Genomic DNA, 12,183 nt, shown 5'->3' on the forward strand with positions numbered 1-12,183 from the left:
TTTCGACCGTTAAGCAAAGGAAGCATCGTCTTAGAATAAATGCACGCATCAATGAAAGCATAAACAGCACGCATTATACTTTATATTAAAATCTCTCCTGGTGAAAAGAGAGAAAGGGGGGCTTGTAGCCCAAGAGAACAAAGATACCTTCCACTAGCACATCCAGTCCCGGGGAAGGACTGGGCTGTGGCAGCCTGTTTAATCAATGCAGTGACTCAGCACCTGGGAAGGAAATACGAGTGAGAACAGAGGGCTCAGAAAGGCTGCCTGCCTTGGTGGAAATGGACAGCTTTTTAGGGAGATAGGGCACTGCCCAATTCTGCGGGAGATATACCAAGAAAAACTGGAGTCGTTGAATCCTAGAGTGTTCAAAGTGGGCAGGACACCCAGAGCTCATGTAGTCCAACTTTCCCATTTTATGGTCCAGGAAACTGAAGTGATGGGACTGGAATAATAGAAGCTAAAATGATGGGCTCATTATATTCTGGGCCCTATTCATACCATTCTGCATATAATCATACATCATTTAATATTGATACTATAATAACTCATTTAATCTTCACAATATCCTAACAGTTGGTGCTATGATTTCATTGTCTCCATTTTACAGATGAGCACTTTGAGACAAAAGGAAATTAATGTCTTAGTCCATGACTTCAATGGATTAGATGGGGCTCACTCACGATGTGGGGGCGGGGAATCTGTTTTACTCAATCTACTGATTCAAATGTGAACCTCACCCAGAAACACCCTCATTGACACAGCCAGAATAATGTTTCACCAAATGTCCAGATATCCAAATTAACAGGTAAAATTAGCCATCACAGAGCCCTCATTCAAAGTTTCTCCATTCATCAGAAATTTACTGAGTACTTACCATGTGCCAAGCATTGTTTAATTACGGAGGATATATCAGCACTTTTACTTTTTTCCCTTAAGCAGGTGAGTGTGCCTGGAACAGAAGGAGTAAGGGGGGAATAATGGAAGAGACACCAGAGTCCATCATACCTATTCTGTCTACAGATTCAAGATATTCATAATTTGTGGCTGTCTGGGAAGCTTCTGTGCTGCTTCACTTGGTCTAGACTTGGAGTTGAATGGTGCACTGATGGCAGCTGTCACAAGAGCCTTCCCACTGTTCATGAATTGTGATCAACAACCAGAAATCACTTTATCTGTTAAGCGCCTTCTATGCACAGGATTCTGTTATGGTATGGTAAATGTAAGACAATCTCATCTTCCATTAATTGGATATAAAGGATTTAAGAACTGCAGTTAAATGACCATATGAATCAATACCTGAATTAACTGCCAATTATATGTATATAATACATATACTTACAAAGAAAGATACTGTTAACAAGTACATGGCAATTTGGAGGCAATTCAGATCCCTCTGACCTTGGGCAATCTGGGGGAAGCTTCCTAAAAGAGGAGAGCCTTGAATACTATGAAGCAATTAAGTAGAGAGGGAGAAGATTAGCATTCTAGAAGTAGACAAGTGAGGCTGCAAGTCAGTGTTTATAAGGAAAGGAGAAAAATATGGTGAGAAGGATGCATTGAAGCCAGATCGTTAAAGACATGAATGGGAGGAATTTATATCCCATTGAGATATAAGTAATGAAGAATCATTTAAAATTTTGGAGATGGAGACTACAAAGTTGGCAGTGCTCTTTATGAAGGCTACCATGACGGTAACTCCAGAAAGAATGGAAGGGATGGAGCCAAAGCAAAAACAATACCCAGCTGTGGATGTGACTGGTGATAGAAGCAAGGTCCGATGCTGTGAAGAGCAATGTTGCATAGGAACCTGGAATGTCAGGTCCACGAATCAAGGCAAATTGGAAGTGGTCAAACAGGAGATGGCAAAAGTGAATGTCGACATTCTACGAATCAGCTAACTAAAATGGACTAGAATGTGTGAATTTAACTCAGATGACCATTATATCTACTACTGTGGGCAGGAATCCCTCGGAAGAAATAGAGTAGCTATCATGGTCAACAAGAGTCTGAAATGCAGTCCTTGCATGCAATCTCAAAAATGACAGAATAATCTCTGTTCGTCTCCAAGGCAAACCATTCAGTATCACAGTAATCCAAATCTATGCCCCAACCAGTAACGCTGAAGAAGCTGAAGTTGAACGGTTCTATGAAGACCTTCAAGACCTTTTAGAACTAACACCCCCAAAAGATGTCCTTTTCATTATAGGGGACTGGAATGCAAAAGTAGGAAGTTACGAAACACCTGGAGTAACAGGCAAATTTGGCCTTGGAATACGGAATGAAGCAGGGAAAAGGCTAATAGACTTTTGCCAAGAGAATGCACTGGTCATAGCAAACACCCTCTTCCAACAACACAAGAGAAGACTCTACACATGGACATCACCAGATGGTCAACACCGAAATCAGATTGATTATATTCTTTGCAGCCAAAGATGGAGAAGCTCTATACAGTCAACAAAAACAAGACCAGGAGCTAACTGTGGCTCAGATCATGAACTCCTTATTGCCAAATTCAGACTTAAATTGAAGAAAGTAGGGAAAACCACTAGACCATTCAGGTATGGCCTGAATCAAATCCCTTATGATTATACAGTGGAAATGAGAAATAGATTTAACGGACTAGATCTGATAGATATAGTGCTTGATGAACTTTGGACAGAAGTTCGTGACATTGTACAGGAGACAAGGATCAAGACCATCCCCATGGAAAGAAATGCAAAAAAGCAAAATGGCTGTTTGGGGAGGCCTTACAAATAGATGTGAAAAGAAGAGAAGTGAAAAGCAAATGAGAAAAGGAAAGATATAAGCATCTGAATGCAGAGTTCCAAAGAATGGCAAGGAGAGATAAGAAAGCCTTCCTCAGCAGTCAGTGGAAAGAAATAGAGGAAAACAACAGAATGGGAAAGACTAGAGATATCTTCAAGAAAATTAGAGATACCAAGGGAACATTTCATGCAAAGATGGGCTCGATAAAGGACAGAAATTGTATGGACCTAACAGAAGCAGAAGATATTAAGAAGAGGTGGCAAGAATACACAGAAGAACTATACAAACAAGGTCTTCATGACCCAGATAATCACGATGGTGTGATCACTCACCTAGAGCCAGACATCCTGGAATGTGAAGTGAAGTGGGCCTTAGAAAGCATCGCTATGAACAAAGCTAGTGGAGGTGATGGAATTCCAGTTGAGCTATTTCAAATCTTGAAAGATGATGTTGTGAAAGTGCTGCACTCAATATGCCAGTAAATTTGGAAAACTCAGCAGTGGCCACAGGACTGGAAAAGGTCAGTTTTCATTCCAATCCCAAAGAAAGGCAATGCCAAAGAATGCTCAAACTATTGCACAATTGCACTCATCTCACACATTAGTAAAGTAATGCTCAAAATTCTCCAAGCCAGGCTTCAACAATACATGAACCATGAACTTCCAGATATTCAAGCTGGTTTTAGAAAAGGCAGAGGAACCAGAGATCAAATTGCCAACATCCACTGGATCATGGAGAAAGCAATAGAGTTCCAGAAAATATCTATTTCTGCTTTATTGACTATACCAAAGCCTTTGGCTGTATGGATCACAATAAACTGTGGAAAATTCTGAAAGAGATGGGAATACCAGACCACCTGACCTGCCTCTTGAGAGACCTGTATAAGGTCAGGAAGCAACAGTTAGAACTGGACATGGAACAACAGACTGGTTCCAAATAGGAAAAGGAGTACATCAAGGCTGTATTGTCATGTATGGATGTAAGAGTTGGACTGTGAAGAAAGCTGAGCGCTGAAGAATGGATATTTTGAACTGTGGTGTTGGAGAAGACTCTTGAGAGTCCCTTGGACTGCAAGCAGATCCTACCAGTCCATTCCAGAGGAGATCAGTCTTCGGTGTTCTTTGGAAGGACTGATGCTAAAGCTGAAACTCCAATACTTTCGCCACCTCATGTGAAGAGTTGACTCATTGGAAAAGACTCTGATGCTGGGAGGGATTGAGGGCAGGAGGAGAAGGGGACAACAGAGGATGAGATGGCTGGATGGCATCACCGAGTCGATGGACATGAGTCTTAGTGAACTCCGGGAGTTGGTGATGGACAGGAAGGCCTGGCATGCTGCGATTCATGGGGTCATGGAGAGTTGGACACGACTGAGCGACTGACTGACTTACTGAGCGTGACAGCGGTGTACTGGCTGAGCTGTTTGATGGAGGTGGAGCAGGTGGATGAGGGGTGGGGTGGGCAGGGAGGAAAATGAGACATGATAGTTTCATCAACATTTAAAGAATCTGAAGTATGGCATTTCTATAATCATTTTCTTGGAATTTCCGAGAAAAAAGCAGATTTCTGGATAAGGAAAAGTGAATGATGGATTTTCAATGCCCTCTTAGACCTTGATTGTCTAAAGTATTGCTCCAGGCCACGTTGCTTTTTATTAAAGTATAAGTTGAGTTACCCCAAAGAAATAATAAGGTGTCAGATTGAAATGGAAAACAGGAGAGAAAAAAATGGGATCCAAGAACCATATTTTCTGTTAGATCCATGGTCCTAGATAAAATTGCAAAGTGTGTACCCAGTCAAATTTGTGAAGCAAGCACATTCATTTCTGTTCCTTTAGCCTCTCGTAAGTTCTTCCAACCACTTTGTTCATCTAGAGTCCCAATTTGCATCTTATAGTTCAGAGATCTTTCCTCCAAATCTATTCAGTTTTAAATGTGGCCTTTTAGGGAGGTTTTTATTTCTATATTAGATTGAGGGGAAGATTCAACAATAATTAATCAAAACAAATAGGAAAAGAATATTAGGTCCCAGGAATAGACTGTTTTGGGGATAGAACATCATCTATGGTCTCACTTAGGTGATTACAAAACCATCTATAGGCTCAAATTGTCTCACTTTGGTGATCAAATACATACAGCTTTATTCTATAAAGAATGAAAAAAAATTGGCTTGGATAGGGAATAGATTATCTCTAACCATATGCAGTTTTATATACCTAGTGAGGCATTTTTTACAATGAAATTAAAGGGTCTAGATTCAGCTCTCATCAGGAGTAGGGAGGGAAAAATCTGTTACCAAAATAAAGCCTTGAGAAGTGCTTTTGGAATCTGGCAGAGTAAGGAACTCCAGAAATTTGCTCTTCCATAAAGCAATAGGAACACTGACAAAAATGATCAAAGTCAAAATGTTCAAATCTCTGGAAATTAATAAAGGACTTTCAAACATACAAGGAATGTTTATCTATGAAAAATGACTGGATCTCATTAAGAACAATGAGCTTTGTGACATTTTATCTTACCCTATTTCCACCTCTCTCTCTCCCCAGGTCCATGTTAGCCTTGAAGACCAATAGCCTCGTAACCATAGGAGGAGGCATATCAGGTTTCAGTTCAGTTCAGTTCAGTCACTCAGTCGTGTCCGACTCTTTGCGACCCCATGAATCGCAGCACGCCAGGCCTCCCTGTCCATCACCAACTCCCAGAGTTCACTCAGACTCACGTCCATTGTGAGTCAGTGATGCCATCCAGCCATATCAGGTTTAGAGCCCCTCAAAAAGTCCCGTCCTCACAGCACTGTCACTATTTGACCTATCTGGCAGCTCTTCAGGGAAGTCCCATGCAATGGGCTAATTTTTGTGTGATTTGAATCAGAGGTCATTTAGTGAGGAAAGCCTTTCAATCTCAGGGTGTTTGTCAAAAATGGTCAGCATCAATGGTTTAACACTGAAATCTACATAAGGAGTCAATATCAACTTGGGGTAAATAAGAGGTGGTGAAAAAACTTAAAAGGAAAATTGGAGGAATGAGATGTCCCTAGAGGGATTTGAAAAAGCTCTGAAAAATCTTAGGATCTTGAAGGCTATGCACATGAGCTGGGCTGTGTGCATGCCCAGGAAAGACCAGAGAAAGATGTACTCTCTCAGTCCCAGCGTAAGCAGAAGTGAAGGCTGAGGCAGAGCTGTAAACTGCCGGAGCAGTGAAGACACACCTCAACACATCACACACACACACATCACACACACACACACACACACACACACACCCTCATCTCACACACACACACACATCACACATCACACATCACACACACACATCACACACACATCACACATCACACACACACACATCACACACATCACACACACATCACACACACACAACACACATCACACACCCTCATCACACACACACAACACACATCACACACCCTCATCACACACACACAACACACATCACACACCCTCATCACACACACACACACACATCACACACCCTCATCACACACACAACACACATCACACACCCTTATCACACACACACAACACACATCACACATCATACACACATCACACACACACATCACACACACACATACACACACATCACACACACACACTCATCACACACATACATCCCACACACACATACACATCACACACATACACACTCATCACACACACACACATCACACATCACACACACACACACACACACTCTAAAGAGGATGGAAGATGGCAGACTTATTGGTTAAAGGCATTTAAGGAAATCTCTGTCTAGTCATTAGCCAATCACTAAGCAGAGACTTCAGTGGCCACACATGGTAAAGAAAACAGACTTCCCAGAATTAGTCCAAGGATGTCACTAAATAAGCACACAAAACAAACATCAGCGAGAACAACAACAATGAAATGGGGGACAATAAAATTTCTAGAGTTGCACATTATTTAAAATGTCAAGTTTTCAACAAAATAATTATGAAATGTGCAAAGAAACAGAAAAATATTTTTAAACACAGGAACAAAAGCAGTCAACAGAAACTACCTTGAAGAAAAGCCAAATGCTAGGCTTACATAGACTTTAAATCACCTATTATAAATATGTTCATAGAACAAATTTTTATTATCTCTAACAATCAAAGTATAAGGATGATGTCCAACCAAATAGAGAATATCAATAATGTATCTGTTTCCTACTGCTTCTGTAACAAATTATCAAACTGGCTTAAAACAAGAAAAACATTATTTTACAGCTCTAGAAGTCAGAAATCTACAACAGGTCAACAGAACTTCTAAAGGTGGCAAGAGAGAATCTTTGCCTTTTCGAGCTTCTAGAGGCTGTGCACATTCTTTGGCTCGTGGCCCTGTATCTAGCATCTGACCTTTCCTTCCATAGTCCCATATTTCCATAGTCCCATCTCCATCTCTGACCACCTACCTCCTTCTGACAAGGACTCTTGTGACTTCTTTGGACCCACTTGGATAATCCAGGATATTCTCCCTATCACGAACTTCTTAATCATACCTGCCAAAGTCTCTTTTGCCATACAAAGTACCATAAAATAGGACATGAACATCACCGGGGGAAGAGGAATTATTCTGCTTATAGCAAGTAATTGATGCAAATTTTAGGAAGAAAATAAGTCAAATAGAAATTCTGAAGTTGAAAAGTATAACAATTGAAATTTTAAAAATTGCTAGACAGATTCAACAGCAAATTTGAGCAGACATGATTAAAAATTGGCATACTTGAAGATAGGTCCATTGAGATATCTATTCTGAAAAATAAACAGGGAATTATTTTAAAAATTTAACAGACCCTCAGGAATCTTTGGGAAACCCATCAAGTGTACCACCTTATACATAATGGGAGACCCAGAAGAGAGGAGAGAGAAAGGGGCAGAAAGAATACTTGATTAATAACAGCCTACACATTTCCACAAACGGAGTCCAAACATCACATAGTCCCCAGGGACTGTACTGCCGTGTGCCTTGAGAGGTAGAACAACAGAGTGATAAAAAAATATATATATATATATTGGGCTCAGTTCTATTCTGTAAAATGGAATTAATAGGGATATACTCTTTAGAATATAGGGTATACCTCACCTTACCTCCTAGGGATATACAATAAGAATTACATTAGGTAATGTAAGTAAGGAGTTTAGCAGAATGTCAATTACAGTAAATTCTCAGTAAGTGTTGACTTTTTAATATCTACCAAGCTATTATTATTTCTTATGTACTGAGCATCATGCCAAGCACTTTATACCATGTCTATTTTCAATTCTCATAACAGTCCAGTGAGTGAGGTATTATCATTCCCACTTTCAGATAAGAAAAGTAGACTTCAAAGATACTAAATAAAGTCCTCAAAGTCATGAGCCATGATTTGAACCTGAGTCTAACGGGGTTGCAAAGAGTTGGAGATGACTAGACATGCACGCTAGTGATACAGGTGGTTCCTCAAATCACCGGACTTAATTGCTGCTCGGGTAGGACAACATTTCTGTGAATTAAAGATATGTCGGGTCTCTCCGAGTCCGTGTGAAACAACTGTAAAAGACTTCAAAATTAAAGTCATCGGAAATCTCTAATACTGAGCATTCTGGTTTTAGACCAATTATGATAATACATGAGGCGTATGGTAGCTTAAGCTTTGGTACTCAAAGGTGACACTCAATGACTAGAATGACAGGTGGTAGAAGTGATAGAGGGGCGCTGTCCCCCCAAATGCATGTGTTAATGCTCTCATCCCTAATGTGATCATATGGGGAGGTAGGGAACTTGGGAAATAATTAAGATGAAGTGAGGTCATAAACATAGCACCTTCACCCAACAGAGCTCTCTTCCCACCACGTGAGGACACAGTGAGAATGTGCCTGCCTGCAAAGGCAGGAAGAGGGTCCTCACTGAGACCCAACTACGCTGGTACCCTGATCTCAGACTTCCTGTCTTCAGAATTTTAAGAAAATTAATTTCTATTGTTGAAGCCACCCAGAGTATGATGGTATTTATGGCAGTTGAGGTAATTAATACAGGAGGGCAGCTGGAAAAATGAAGGGAATAGTAAAGTCAGATTCTTCTTTTAAGAACATACCCATTCACATGAGTATGGATATGTTGGCAAAGAATGTGAGTAGTCGACTTTATATATAAAGTATGTATAAGCATGAATCATCACAAATGGAGTTCCTGGCTAAACAGAATTCCTAAGCATTTGGGAAAATGAAAGGACTAAGTACAGCTGCCTCATTCCTTCTGTATGTGTTTGCTGATGGTTGCGGCCTACCAGGAGCAAGGCTAACAGCTGATCGTTACTTTGGTTGGGGCAGAGATATCTGTTGGGGTAGATTGGGAAGATTGATTGGATGGGAAGAAAGAATTCCAATGGCAGAGCTTGCCAGATTTGGCATTTCTGAGTAATTCTAGACAATGAGGAATTTGGGGGAAATTTGGGGTTGGGTAGAAAATGATTAAAAATATGCAGAACAGTCCATAGGACACTCTAAAAACACAGAGGTCTAGAGTAGGCCAAAGCTGGAGGAGATCTCAAAAGCCCAAGCTCAGCCGGTAAGCATCTGGATTAGAAATGGAATGATTTTGAGTACAATAATTGAATCAGAGGATGAATGAGAGGAATGATGCATAGATTTTAGCCACCTTTGCCAAAATTTGGGAAGGACCAATGTATTTATTACACTCATTCATTTGCTCATCTGCTCTAGGGCCAGAACTTGTGTTAGGTGCTAATACAATTATAAGTAAGGTAGACACGGCTTTCTTGGAGCTTACGGTACAGTGATAATTTTTCAACATCTTCAACCAACACATCCTGTGTTTTCTTCTTGGTAACATGTACTGCCTGTAAAACCACATCCTAACAAATTTCCTCACAAGTTATGCATAGACACCTCTTATCCAATGCAAACAGAGATTTTGCCCTTATGTCTACTCCGTAGCGTTCAAACTCTCTGGGTGCCAGCCTAGAAACTGAATGTATTGTTATAGAATCACAAGCACGTGGTGTTTCTGCAGCCATTCTCCCTGAGTTTCTGGAAAAGGGAAAGCAAACAATAGACATTCAGTGTTCTCTTAGACCTTGAGTTTCCTAAAATCATTTCTCTAGACTGTTTTCTTTTTAATTAAAACTTAGGTTGAACGGAATGCATTAACTTTTGGAAAGTCACTCACAAGGTGCCTCCCATGCAGTAGGCAATAATGCCAGTTAGTGTCATTTTACTGAAAATAGAGATAGTTCTGTTTCAGTGGTGTTAGTACTCCCAAATCTTTGCTGATCCAGAGGGGACCTCTCCAAATTATGGAAGGAAAGAAAATTATAGACACTATCTGAACGTTAACTTTTCCCCATGGATTTGCTTATATGTGACTAGGGGACTTTCTTTTAACCCACATTAAAGAATTTCATATTTTCATACTTGAGACAAGGTAGTTGATGTTCAAAGCAGAACTGAGAACAAGTAGAAACATGTTTGCATCTGATGAGATCCCTGAGATTTGGCTGTGACTTGAGAAAGGCCAGAAACCAGAGTCTTGTATACTTTTAACCAGTGAATAAATTCATTACTAATAATGCTTGATCATTCATTCACTCAGTGGCTGGAAACCATCTCCCAACAGACACCTACTGTTAAACCACAGCTTTCTTTTCCAGTTCGAAGGAAAAGGGCAAGATTTATGAACAAAATGATGGCTGTTTGCTTCCAACATAAAATCCTCAGCCAAAGTCAGTAGCACTTGAACAGATTCTAGAAAAACACAGTGGGAGATATTATGGAAAGAACATTAGATTTGGAATTAGGATTCTAATGATAGCTCTGTTCCTTATTAGTTGTGTTGTGCTAAGTCATTTCAGTCATGTCTGATTCTTTGCAACTCGATGGGCTGTAGCCCACCAGGCTTCTCTCTCCATGGGATTCTCCAGGCAAGAATACTGGAGTGGGTTGCCATGCCCTCTTCCAGGGAAAATTCCTGACCCAGGGATTGAACTCGCATCTCTTATATCTCCTGCATTGAGAGGTGGGTTCTTTACCAACTAGTGCCACCTGGGAAGCCCTCCTTATTACCTGCTGCTGCTGCTGCTGCTAAGTTGCTTCAGTCGTGTCTAACTCTGTACGACCCCATAGACGGCAGCCCACTAGGCTCCCCCATCCCTGGGATTCTCCAGGCAGGAATACTGGAGTGGGTTGCCATTTCCTTCTCCAATGCATGAAAGTGAAAAGTGAAAGTGAAGTCACTCAGTCATGTCTGACTCCTAGCGAACCCATGGACTGCAGCCCACCAGGCTCCTCCGTCCATGGGATTTTCCAGGCAAGAGTACTGGACTGGGGGTGCCATTGCCTTCTCCCCTTATTGCCTACATGACCTCAAATCAATACTTGAGTTCCAGGTCTATCATCTGGGTGCTGAGGATCCTCACAAAGCCACCCACGGTCATGTTTATTCATAAATAATTTCAGGCATATCTGAAAGAGATAAGAGTGTATCAAGCACCCATCAATTACACCCAGGTTACGATTCCTTAGATTTTGCCATCCAAGCTTTCTGTAGCACCCCTTCCTATTTTGACTAAGTATTTTAAAGCAAATCTCAGAACTCAAAGTCATTTCACCCCTTTATATACTTCAGTATGCATTAAAACTTTTTTCTTATGTAACTTGAACGACATTAGCAATCCTAACAAAATTAATAATAATTCTTTGATTTCCTTTATAATCCATTATATTCATAATTCCTGATTGCATGAAAAAATGTCTTTTGATAGTTTAATTGTTCAAAACAATGGCCAAATAAGATCTACACAGTGCCTTCAGTTATGTCTCTCAGAATCTTTTAATACACAGCACTGTCCCCTCCATTATTCTAATTTGTAATTCTGCTGTCTTACTGAAGAAAATGATTTAGAAATTATCACAGTATCAGTTTTTCTGCTTGTTTCTTCATGGCAACGTTTGTTTCTCTAAATCTCATATTTTTTGTAAACAAAAATTTAGCTCTAAGGGTCAGATTTGATATTTTTCTCAACTAATATCTCATGGGTGGTACTGTGTATTTCATCTTGCCTCGGATGGTAAGACTGTCTTATTTTGCTGCTAGGAGTAATGCTTTAATGAATCATGGTTTCAAGTGGTTAAGAGCCTGATACCTCTTTCGCAAAATTCTCTGTATATTTTAAAAATGTTTTTGCTTATTGATATTCTTTACCTAAATCAATCATTTCATTAGAATTTTTTGAATGTTGATTTCTTAATTCTGTCATTTTTTTCCCAGTCTTTTCAGATTCATTAGCTGGAATTTTCTTCTACAAAAGCACTTTCTTGTTCAACAAAGGCTATGTAATGACCCTGAAATATTGCTTATCCAGAAATGCAGAATAAATGTTTAATTATTTCCCCTTA

The sequence above is a fragment of the Ovis aries genome, chromosome 22 (genome assembly GCF_016772045.2).
Source record: "Ovis aries strain OAR_USU_Benz2616 breed Rambouillet chromosome 22, ARS-UI_Ramb_v3.0, whole genome shotgun sequence".
NCBI lineage: Eukaryota > Metazoa > Chordata > Mammalia > Artiodactyla > Bovidae > Ovis > Ovis aries.